We start from the raw sequence: 12,457 nt of genomic DNA on the forward strand, positions 1-12,457 counted from the left end.
CACATGGCTGGTGGCAGAGCAGCTCTTAGCAATTAATAAGTCTCTCAGCTTGAGCTCTTCTTTCCCCTTTTGGATGGCAGCGCTCTCTGCGTGGCTCGCTCTCACTCGCGCACACACACAAACCCGATCAGATGCTTCAGGACCGGCCACTTTGTGAGGGGAACAACACGGGAGGGTTTGTATTACTCCAGGTTCGTGTGTGTAGCCTATAAATAGCGAACTTTTTGATGGAATCAGCTAACAAATGAGAGGAGAAGGCGTAATTTTGCGCAGGGAGCCCCCCTTTCTCTTTGCAAGATTAAAACCCCCCAGGCAGCAGACAGAGCTAAAGTTGTGGGTGTGTAGAAAGGAATTTCACTTTATTGTGATCGTGCGCGAGATTTTTGTTTGTTTGTTTATTTGGGGGATTGTTTTTGTTCCTCCCACCACCACGACCTCCCCCCCCACCCCCCCGCCCCAGCCAACCTATGCGTTGCATCCTCCTCCCTGCCTTCTCAGCTAGGGGCATGAACTGACCCGGATTAGCACCGACTTTAACTCCAAGTTGGAAACACACGGTGCGTTTGCAGGTGGTTTGGGGTTTTTTTGCGGGGGGGTGGTGGCGCTTTTTTTCTTTTTCTTTTTCTTTTTTTTTTTGTGATGTGTGTTCTTGTTTTGTTTTGGGTTGCTTTTTTTTGTTTTGTTTTGTTTTTTTTCCGGGGTGGGAGGAAGATGTCCACGCGAAACCATGTGGAAGTGCAGGAGGCGGGCGGGCAGGTTCCCCTGACCGTGCCCACAGAAAGAAAACAGGTCGGAATTGGCGGGGGCGGGGGGGGGCCGTGGAGGGGAGGGCGGTACTTTGGTAGAGAAGTGTTTGCCTGGGGCTCTGGGTCAGCCACGCAGCGATGGACCCACTCGAGAGAAAGCCCCACGAAACACGTGACTGTGGGGTTTCCGCGATGCGGACCCCCCACGCCGCCCTCCCCGCCCGGCATAGCGGAGCCCCACACACGCCGGGCACACGTGGGAGCCCAGCGATCCGGCCCTTCACGGGTGGGCAGCGCCGGTGGGGCCGGTCCGACGGCTCGGGGCCACCGCGGGGCCTGAGGGTAGCCCTCCTCTCCAGCGCCCACCTCGGCCTTCCTGGGCAGCCTACGGGCACCTCGAGGCCAGCTCCCCCCGCCGTCTCCCTCCCCGTCTTTGTCGGTGGGCTGAACGGTACCGGCGCGTTCGGCATCACCCGGTAACGACAGTCCCCTGTCCCCGGAGGACATTGATTTGCGGGAAGCTTAAGGCTGGGCCCTGTCAGCAGAGGGGCTGCCGCTGATAAGGATCCCACCGCGGCATCTATGAAGAGGTTTTCTCTCCTGACAGGTGCCTGACAGGGCTGGCCGGGAAGAACTGCTGACCTGTCTAAAGAAATATATCTGCGTCTCACGGAATGGCAGGACAGATGGTGCCCGTTTGCGCCGCGACGACTTCTCTTGATGGCACACCGAGCGGAGCTGATGAGTGGTTTGTTTTTATGGCAGGGAGGTAGCGATGCCCTCGGACATCCCGTGGCACAGGCTTGATGGGAAATGTCCGCTCCTGTACAGGAGCGAGAGCCACCAAGACGTGAACTGGGAGGGCAGAGGGGCTGCGGCAGCGCTCCTTGACCGCTCCTGCTCCATCCACGCGTACGTGACCTGCCGCAGAAACGCCGAGGAAAGGGGCTTTCGGCACGCGTGCCAGAGCCGTATCCCCAGTTCCCTCCAAACTGTTTCAAAAGGTCGCTCTCCGCTCTGCCCCACTTCTCTGCGAGGGAGCGGCCACCGCTGAGCCCCCCGAAACCCCGGGCAGGGCCCACGCTGGCTTTGTGCCACCCGTGTCGGGCAGCGCCCGGCAGTGCAGGCAGGGGTCCCCCGGGGGTGCAGGGAGTGGCCCCCCTGGCCCTCTCACACCGAGTCGCTCTGCTCCCCGCGGCCCTGCTGGGGCAGTACCCGGGCACGGACACGCAGCCGCTCACGGGCAGCCCAGGCAGCCCCGGTCTCGGTGGCGGATCCCACTGCCGGAGCGGCGACTACGGCAGTCGCCGGCAGCCCCTCGCCTCCCAGCGCCGCGCTCCCGCAGTCCCCCGGGTGACGCGCAGACCGGCGCGCTGGTCCATCCGCACACATTTCCAATCTCATGGCTCATAAACTATTAGCGAAGGGATTTCATTATTCACCTTCCGTATCTTACAAAGGAGAAAGAGAGAAAAAAAAAGAAATTCAAGCGCTCCTGATAACAGCAAGAGCGGGCCGGGTTTAAATCCCAGCGCCTGCCCGGGCTCGGGGCTCTGGGGTCGGCTCGGGGCTGGCGGCCGCGGGGGCTCCGCCGGTTCCTCCGCTCGGCGCTGGGCTCGGGCCGTGCCTACTTGTCCTGGAGGGACTGCGGAGGTCAGCCTCGGCCGGGGGCAAGGCAAAGCCAAGCCAAACCAAGCCGTGAACTACATTTTGCCGTCCGCGGAGAACATATTCCAGAGTAAAGAATAAAATCTTGAGGATGAAAGGGGATGGGGGGGCACTCTGCATGTTTTCCTTATATTTTTCTTCCTCTAAATTATTTTTTAAAAATTATTATTATTTTTCTGCAATAAATAACCCTAAGAATTATTTAGTTCTCCGTTGGAATCTGACAGATTACGCTCCGGGGTGTGGAGCTCGAGCTCCCCGGTGCGATGCGGCGTGGGGGACACGTTACCGCGACCCGAGGGCCGGAGCGCGGGGAGGGCGCGGCGGTGCAGCGGGGACCGGCGAGGCGAGGGGCTCAGCGGCAGCGGCCCAAGGCCTGCCAAGGGCCCGTGCCAGGCTGAGCTGCAGGCAGGGCGGGCAGGCAGGGGCAGACGCGCGCCTCAGCAGGGCGCCTGTAGAAATATAGGACCCCATCCAGGGAAAGTTACTGACAGCCTGGATGAGAGAAATAGAAATGTTAATACAGCTAACTTTGTTCCTTTCTTTTTTTTCCTTACTTCTATTATTTTTTTCATCCCTTAAGAAATGGACTGCGAAAAAGTTTAGACCATGAGGTAATTATAAAAACCAATATAGCTTTTTTGAAAGAGACTCACTTCGCAATTTTGCACCGAGGAGCAAAATATTCTGGCGAATTCTGGGGTCATCACCAACAATAGAGCAATGTTCCCTCACTGTTTAATATACATGGTGTGGGAAATGGAGGGAAAATATAGCTAGCACCTATAGTGCCAAAGGAAAAAAAATCAAATTACTACAACGTATTTTGGGGCTATTTTGCAGGACATTCTTCAAAAATAGACACATATTTAATTATATTTCTAATGATTTTCTCTGTGCGACTGCTAGTTAATAGTAAGGAGGAAATAGGGTTTCTACCGAGTTTTTGCATTTTGATATCTTAAAAAAATTTTTTTTCTTATGTGTTAATAACGCACCTGGGACTGCAAGAGACCAAACTGGGCCAACTTTTAATTAACATGCTCACCTGCCGAAGAAGCAAAACTCCCCTAAAAAAATAGAAAAGGGACAAATCCCCACAACCCCCTCCTCCCAAACTTATACCTATTCAAACACTGGTGTATCGGCGTGACCCTGGAAACCCCAGGGCTCTCCTCCCTCTTCTTTTTTAGGGAGGATGTGATCTTCGAAGGGGGCGAGGAGATGCTCAAGTTAAGCGCCCGCCTGCCTTCCCCTCCCGGGGCCGCCGCTGCCCGCGAAGCTTGAGCGAGGGCTGCGCGGGCGGAGGCGGCCCCGGGACGGGGGAGGCGGGCGAAGGGGCCCGAATATGACCGGAGTCCCTGACCAGCGTGTGGGAGGAAAAGGCCGTGGCAGAAAGGGGGAAATTTGGGCCCTTTGGGAGGTGTGGTACAAACACCAGCGCGGGGTGAACACAAGCTCACGCGTGGGTGCTACAGCTCCAGAGCCTGTTCGGCAACTCCCCCACGCAAAGCACAAAGAGAGGTCAGGAGCTTGAAAGATGAACTCTTTTTCTCTATGCTTTTGCCTCACCAGTGCTTTATGTTTGTTTATTTTTTTCCCCTTCCCTGTTACATTAATTTTATTTTTAAAATTAATTTGATTTTTAATTCCCATACAGACCTCAGGCAGGCTAGATGCCTGACTTTGCCCCCAACCCCCAAAACTGGCACTGGAGTACGTTACTGCGGAGTTACACTTTAACTTCTCTGCAGGTAATAATTAAAGAGCTTCTTTCTAAATCTTTCCCCCGCAGAAACACCGAGGCTCTCTTACGCAATAGATTATATTGATCACACACACGGGCACACTCTCCTCGGAGCTGCCGTCTGTGAACTGCTCTCAATTCAGTGTGCTCTGCACAACTTTTTGCAGATATTCTTCTATTTTTTCCTCTACCTGAAAGTTTTTTTTAGGGATGTATTTATATAAACCCTTACAAATTCCCCCAAGAGGAAGCTCCACATGCAAAAGGGGACTGACAGTTGCTCAGATGCACACCAGCAGACTTTGGCCATACATCTGAGTTTTGTCCCATAGTCTCATTGTGGGTGAGTTTAAAAGTAAGAGAGATAGAGGGAACAAAGTAATCTGACATGAGTAAGGAAGTATCTCTGTCGAGTGGGAAGAACTCCAACTTTTTCTAGTGGTGACACTTTTCAAAGAAAACCTTCAGCCTTGTTCTAAGAGCCCTACTGAAAGTTTTAGGGGCTCTGAGTTACTTGAAATCATAAATTAATCTGCCAGAGAAGTGCGACACACACCTGATATCAAGGGAGAGTCAAGAGCTGGCCAGTTCCAGCTGGTCCTGCATTTGATTTACTTCAGGCTGTTAAGATGTATGCTGTAGTGTTTTGATAAGAAAAAAGGAGTCAGCAGTTTGATTTGGCAATTCTTTCTTTTCTTTTCTTTTTTTATTTTTTTTTGTTTCTCTGAAGAGAGCCGCAGTTTAAACTAAGGAATTTTTTGTTGCTCTTGGGGTGGTTTTTAGCAGAGGTTCTCAGTTTGCATGAGGCTATGTCATCACTTACTGTTAACACTTAACTGCGTTCCTTACTCTCCCAAGTGAGCCAGACAGTGGCATGAACTTTTATGCAGCTTGTCTACCTCAGGCGTCCAGCATCTCTGGCCTGCGCCTTTGCTGGGATTCACCCCAGTCAGAAAACTTGGGGCAACAGCAAAGGCAGTGGCCATCACCCGATGGGTCATATCAGCAACCTACTGTGTCTCAGTGGAGCCCTACCACAGCTTTCCCCTCATGCCTCTCTTTCCACAGGGCACTGTCTGTAAGTTTCATCTGGTGCCTCAGAAATACTTGAATTCTGTTTCATTATACTGTACCAATGTACTCATACAAGGTGAATGTGGGAGGCTGATTGTTCCTGTCTGAATTAAACTATTATTTGAGGATACCTCCTGCACCTGCTGTGCCCTTTCTTACAGCCCCCCCCCCCCCCCCCAAACTTTCGATCCCAGAGGGTTAAATCACAGTACTTACACAAGGGATGTTATCTCTGATGTGTGTGTCTGTGCACTGTAAAGAACACCTGCAATCCTCCAGACTGGAGGACCATAGCACAAATAACACCCCTCAGAGGTGGCAGCAATGGGTGCATAAAGGGGGTACTAAGCAGCAGATCGGAATTTTTTAATTCTATCTGTTTTTTTTGTGTGTGTGTGTGTGTGGTTTGTTTGTTTTTGTTGTTTTTTTTTTTTTAATCTTTCCTCTTGCTTTAACTTCTCTGCCTCTAAAATAGGGAAATAAGATTGATCGACCCTATTGCCTTTCCATGAGGCAATTGGTGTTTGAGAAAAATCAGAAAACCTCAGAGGATGTAATCTGTGATAATATATGTTCTAAGGTGGATGTGCTGCCATTCCCTGTATTGAGGTTGGCAAACATTTCTCAACAGAGATCATATTTTCTGTTGCATGTAGCTTTAGAAAAAACATCATCACTTAGGCTGAAAACCGATATGCTGACTGTCTGTACTGGGCAGATTATTTTGAAAATACCTGCCAAAACAATTTGTCCATTTCCAAGAACAAGGTTATGGAAAAATAAACAGTTTTTGCTCATACTAAAATGGAAACTTTTTTCCTTTGAAATGCTCTGCTGCCCTCAGGCTTTGAAGCACAGTCTCAAAATGTGACCTTTTTATTTAAAATATGCCTTTCCCTCTCTGTCTGAAAATTTATCCAAATGTGGCTAACTTATAAGTATTAGAAATTGTGTCATGAACAGATGCCTGGTAATGCTTTCTTTTATTTTAGTAGGAAAAAGGAATTGCTACAGATTGGCCCTCTCTGTAAACAGAAGCTTAAGGATACAGTGGTGAGACTAGATTTCCACTTTAATCCCCACCTCCAAATTTTCCCCATGAGCCTGAGCTTTGGCGCAGAATCTGAGAGGTAGGAATCCTATCTCTTCTAAGCTCCAAATGATTTGAAGGTTGTGTCAAGAAGAAAGGTCTCTGCATGAATACAACCCAGAGGAAAAACCCCATCCAGCCTGTGACAGAGCAGACAACAGAAGCAGCCAAGCAGTCCAGAGAGAAAAACTGGGACCAGTGTTTGGAGACAGGAGCCTGGGACTGATTAGGTAAGGAGACACAAAGGTTGTGCTGGGAGAGCAGAGAGAAACCGATTCATTGAGGAGCCTGGAGGGGACATTGGAGGGCAAGGCTAGAAAAACTGACTAATGTTGTCAGCCAAGAGCGAGGGTGCCTATTTGCAGGATGTCCAGAGTAGCTGGGCTGAATTTCGTTTGAAACATGGTAGAAATTCTGAAAGTCAAAATGTTTTTTTCTTCACTATTTTTAGCTGATGCATTTCAGCTACATAATTAATGCTTTTTATTTGGAACAGAGTCTGACTTTTAATGCTAAAAAAGAACTAAGTGATCTTCAAGAGAAATTTTTCCGAGCTGATTCAAAACATATTTTAATTGTGTGTGTGTGTGTGTGTGTGTGTGTGTGTGTGTGTGTGTGTGTGTGTGACAAATGTGTTATATATTCAACACTAGCCATAGCACCAGGGATATTAAGGAAATTATTAACCTGAGGGTCTCAGAGCACCTCAATTCAGTCTCCATATGTTATGATACATGACCACACAGATTATATTCCACAAATCTCATGCAACAGAAACAAAACCCTGCAAGGTACCCTTCCTCTGGGAACAGATCAGTACTTTGTAGATTTTATTCACTAGATTCCTGTCTAATTTGTCACAGAACTGGGTATGGCTCATGTACAAGGTAGAGAATTACAAGAGGAGAAAGCAGGGCTTTGTGGTAAAGCAGTAGCTGAATTTTCCCTGCTTAGTTTACTTCTGTTCCCCTGTCATCCCAAAGCTTCTGCAGTGTGGGGAAAGTTGCCTCAAGAGGAAATGATTAACTGAGATTTTCGTATGAGGAGGGCCCATCTTGAAATTTTGGAGTTTGGTAGTCTGAAGCAAATCCCTCACCACCTCAGATAAAATCCATGGGACCTTGCATTGACTAGGCCAAGTGATGCAGAATGCCAAACAGGTTGAAAAATCAAGTAGACAATATCTCTAATAGGATACTCAAAATTAGCAGGTATTTTGCACTTTAATCTCATTTGTTTGGAATACAGATTTATTAAAAAGGATAGGATTATCTCATCCCTCCGGTTTCAGACTGTGAAAGATAAGCACCCAGATACTTTAGCACGATGGGGAGAACAACAGGAAAAGAACAAGAATGTTGAGTTCAGATTAGGATTTGTGTCCCCCTGATATGGCCCCATGTAAGTAAGTTTAACACTGTGAACTATCTCCTGAAGAAAGCTTTGTCCATGCCTTACTCTGCATGTTCAGCGCACGCTGAGCCTCACCTAAAAATCCACTGCGCAGGCTGGAAGGGCACACCCACGTGGGGACAGCCCTTCCCAAAATCTTCGTTCGCGAAGCCGAGCCACACACACACTCTGCATGTCAAAGGGGCGCTTGTGTAGAAGCTCAAACAGAAAAGCCCCACTGCTCTGTCAAATTGCATTCATATACCATTGCACAAGAGCAGGTGAAACAAAGGCTTTGTAAAGTTATTAATGAAAAGGGGAAAGGAAAGGGAGGGGGAAAAAAAGAGGAACAAGCCCAGGGTACCATAGAATATGGAAATAAGGTGCTTACCCAGAAGAGACCAAAGTGTGTGCCTCTGCTGATGAAGGCACTTACGTCTGGAACACTTCATGGTGGGTATATGCCATAGTGCCTTACATTTTGGTTACTGCACAGTCTCTTTCCATTTGTGTTTTGACATTTTGGCTATTACGCAGTCTGAATTTTGAGAAAAAGAGGGGTTTTTTTTGAAAATTCTTCATCATCTCCTAGTACATGATGGTGTAGTTAAAGACTGTATGCTAAAGCATCTACACAAGAGATTGGCACTGAGCAGTGTGATTAGCTTTCATTTTCTCACTTCCTACTGCTTCCTACTGGCTTTAAATGTTTATAGAGCCTGTAATACTCTTTTAATTTGTGGGGGGGTGGGGTGGGGTGTGTGTGTGTGGCTGTGTAAAATATTATATGGCTACACAGGGTTCATCCCCTGCTTAATTTATTGCTGTTGCTTTTAATTTCCATTAAAATATGTTTTTGCCTTGTTTATTTGGTTTTTCATTCCTTATCAAATTTCTATCCTTGATTTTCAATTTCATTCAGTTCCACTGCAAGTTTAGGGGTATTAGTAGTATCTCACTTATTTCAACAAATGAGGTTTTTATTTTTTAAGGAGTTGAGTGCTTATAACAGGTAGCAGATTGATACCTTTTAGGCAGTATTTCAGCTCATCTGCTGCTCAGGTGTGACACAGCTAACACATCTGTCCTACCAAAGTTAAGCCAAATAGCAAAAAGGTGATGAAACAGGAGAGTCCAAGTACTCTCTGACATTTTTTCCCCTCAATAAGCACATGTTTAACTGTTTTTTTAGTTGGTAGCACTGGCAGCTATTCATTTGGAACTGGACTAAAATCTTCAAATTATTTCAAGTGGATGAGTATAACATTAATAACCCAGATTTCCCTATGCAATACTGAATTTAAACAAACAACAGGAAAAGACCCCTACCCTTGAAGGTTTTTTTCTGTGTTACTGAACAGAAGAGGTCCACAACCTCTTCCTTTTGGTCCGAGGCAGGAAGTGCCCTCACCAGGCACAGAGTCCTGACCTCGGCTGGAGGATCCTTGGCCTGGAGTCAAGCAGTCACTGCACTCACTGAAACAGCCAAATTAACTGTCTGCTTAGCCATGGATTAAAATTCATTCACTGATTCAAGACAGTAAGTGAGACAATAACTTGCTACTCCTACTTTGTTTCGCATTCAGAAGAGACTTGTAGTCCAGCATCAGATTTTTTGCCCAGAAATAACCACAGTGGCATTGTAAAATTGTACCTCAAATAACTTGAACAAATTGCATAAATAAATGCAAGTGTAAAAAAAGAAAACTCATCCTGTTTTTAGTAACACAGAGACTGTACAAGAGCAGTTATAAAGATAGCTTCAGGAGTCCTGATGCAATCAGCTGTCATTATTTTGAGTAGTAACTTGTAACAAATAAAGTGCCATTTCCTCTGAGCCAAGGACCTCTTCAGCATCGCCTTTACCGCCACAGCCTAACTCTGCTTTTCTAATAAACCACAGGCTTGATTGAAACGTTAGAGAGTAAATTGCATAATGCTTTCTAGAGACCTCAAATATGTGAAGAACCCAGTGCATAAAAGAGAGAGCTTATTTCAAAATCAAGCATAACAAAACTGACCTTCTGGAGAAAAGAGCCTCTGCCTTATTCTTGTTCACTTGGATACTGTGCTTGGATTTGTTAACAAAGCAACTTATGCTTCCAAGTCCATCACTTTTATATCAGTATACAAGACAGAACGACTAATATAATCTTAATTATAGAATGTTAAGGTGACCATCTGGCTGCTTAGAAACTGAATGTGACCCAGATTATAGCAAATGTTTGTGCATCAGAGACAAAAGGTTCAGGTGTGACATTGCTAAAACCAAAAGAAATAATTTAAAGGTGTAGTACAAAAGTGATGTTGATGGAAAACAGTATATTTGCTGTTTTATATATATACCCTACATTATCAGCCTCTTTGCAGAACTAGATTACTTTCACCATGGCAAATAATAATAGAATAGGAAAAAAAATCTTTTCTCAGTGTATCTGACCAAGTCAAAGACCTAGTATTCATGTCAATAAAGCTTTGTTATTGCTTGTGATGATAATCCTATATCATCCCACCCCTGAGGTGGCTATAATTCAATCAGGAATGAATAGATCAGTATATAAAAGTATGTACCTACTTTGAAATGCAGCAATCTGACTGTATCTCTATGTAATGTCAAAGGCCCCAAAACAACAGTAGGGGTGGTCACAATAAATCATTTAAGGTCGACACTCATTGCAATAGCATTGCAATCTTTTATAGATATAAGGGTTTGTTCAGAAATAGAGCGATGATATAACTGCCTTGGAAACTCCTAGCATGCTTTTAGAGAGAGGAGTAAAATGAAAGTTTATTCTAATTTCCTGGGCATGAAGTTGACTCTTTCTGCTTGTAGAGGCTGGTCCATCTTTGTCACATTAATTCAAAAAGTCCCTGCTCACTCCTGCATAGTACCAATAGATAGGAAGGGAACGGCAGAGTTGTCTGGAAGTAAATTTAAGATGAGGAAGATATTCTGGACCTGCTGTGTGGCCTCACTTCTGAGGAAAGTTTGCAAAGACATAAACAGAAGTCAGGTAACAGCGTGTGTAGGCAGAGCCAGCCTCTCTAAAGGCAGATGAGTGCTGGGCTATCACTGAATTCAACTTGTCAAGAAGTGTTTAACTACTTTCATGAGTGGTTTTTCCCCTTTTTTTTTTTTTTCCCAGGGTTACTCCACCCTTATGAGAATGAGGAGCATGTGCTGGCTTAGTTGTGACACCCAGCAGAGAAATGGCAAGTACTTGAGAATTGGCAGCTATAATTTATGACTCTTATTAAGTCTGCAGATTAGTTTAGCTTTTCCTTCCAAAACTGGAATAGCTTTAAAACTAAATATCCACAATAAAATTATTGACAATAATGGAAGTGAAAAAATCTCTATACTTGAACCCTTACTATTTAATGGAAACTCCTGTAAAAGCAGACATTGCACACTTTGATTGCAGCAGGCATACTAATGTTTTGTCCCATATAGAATATACGAGTCAGGACAATATTGTGTGGAAAGTCCAGTGAGCCACCATGTTCTGCGCGGACAAAATGAGTGACGATGATGCAGAAGGTAAAGGGTATAGAATTTCATTCAGAGGGCTGATGCTGAAGATCAAACACACTGATAAACAAGGGTGCTGAGATGAATAAAAATGGAAATTAATTCCTAGCCAACATACAAATCCTCAACACGACCCTATTTTAATGATTTTGTAAGTCATCTTCACCTGAAAAATATATATTTTTAGTAACTACACATTTTTTACAATTCACCTTCCTAATGAATCAACACACCTTGGGTATTTGCTTTGCAGGTGAGCTTTTCCCAAATACTGAGAATCATACAGTTAATGACAGAGTATTAATTTGAAAAGCTGATGAAGAGCATTACAAATAAATGAAATCTAAAATGAATTAAATTCCTGTTTTATTCAGTGGAAGAAAAAAGATCTAAAGCATACGTATTTAATTAGAGTCATAAATGTATCAACATTCTTAAATGAACTAATATTTTTAAGCATGTGACTGAATCAAGTAGTGGACTGAAACAAAGAGTATTATCAGCATTGCTGTATTATCAGCATTGCTGTATTCTCAGTGTGTTTGAAGATAAGCAAATGGATAAATTTAAACTCAGAAAAATAGACTTTTAGCCTGGAAACTTTTCCTCCCAGAGTATCTTTTTTTAATGTTTGACATTACAGTATTGTGGCGGGAGAGTTACACCTATTAATCTGAAAGTGCAATGGATCCTCTCTTCAGGAATAAGTTTTTTCCATGCATATTTATAACCTCCCCACCCTTGATTTAGAAACTCTCATTTATCTTGAAACAGATGGATATCAAACGGAACTCTTTGTTCAGATTAGAATGTATTAGGAATTGCTCAGATGTATCAGTGCCACAGATAAAAGAGATTCCTACTGTACTTGGCTCATCCTGCAGAGATGTTCTGACCTGTAAGCTCCACAGGTCATCAGGCTGCTGGGGCGGACTTCCCTAAGCTCCACTCTGCAGCTACAGGATTGTCTGGCAACATGGGCAACACTCTTATCTCAGATGTCCCTCTAGTCACTCTTGTCTCAGATGTGTTTTGAGACAATCCCTTTACTCACAGCTGCTGCACCCTCACAAGTACTACCAAGACACTGGCTGTACCATCTATTAAAAGACAGTTTTTTTAAAATAAGAATCCCTCAATTGCTGGACAAGCATTCTCTAGTTTCTCTCAAGCTTCAGACATCACTATGCAACATAAACCAAACCTGA

At 45.1% G+C, this 12,457-nt stretch overlaps 1 protein-coding gene across 1 annotated transcript in view; it reads right to left on the reverse strand.

Annotated features, from left to right (window-relative positions):
- Positions 1–96, reverse strand: part of ESRRG (estrogen related receptor gamma) — a 395,543-nt gene extending 395,447 nt beyond the window's left edge. The window contains exon 1 of the mRNA XM_071578851.1: positions 4–96. The gene's annotated coding sequence lies outside the window, so the exon portion shown is untranslated. The remainder of the gene's footprint in view (positions 1–3) is intronic.
- Positions 97–12,457: the final 12,361 nt, after the last annotated feature.

Source organism: Pithys albifrons, chromosome 2 (genome assembly GCF_047495875.1).
Source record: "Pithys albifrons albifrons isolate INPA30051 chromosome 2, PitAlb_v1, whole genome shotgun sequence".
NCBI classification, from domain to species: Eukaryota; Metazoa; Chordata; class Aves; order Passeriformes; family Thamnophilidae; genus Pithys; species Pithys albifrons.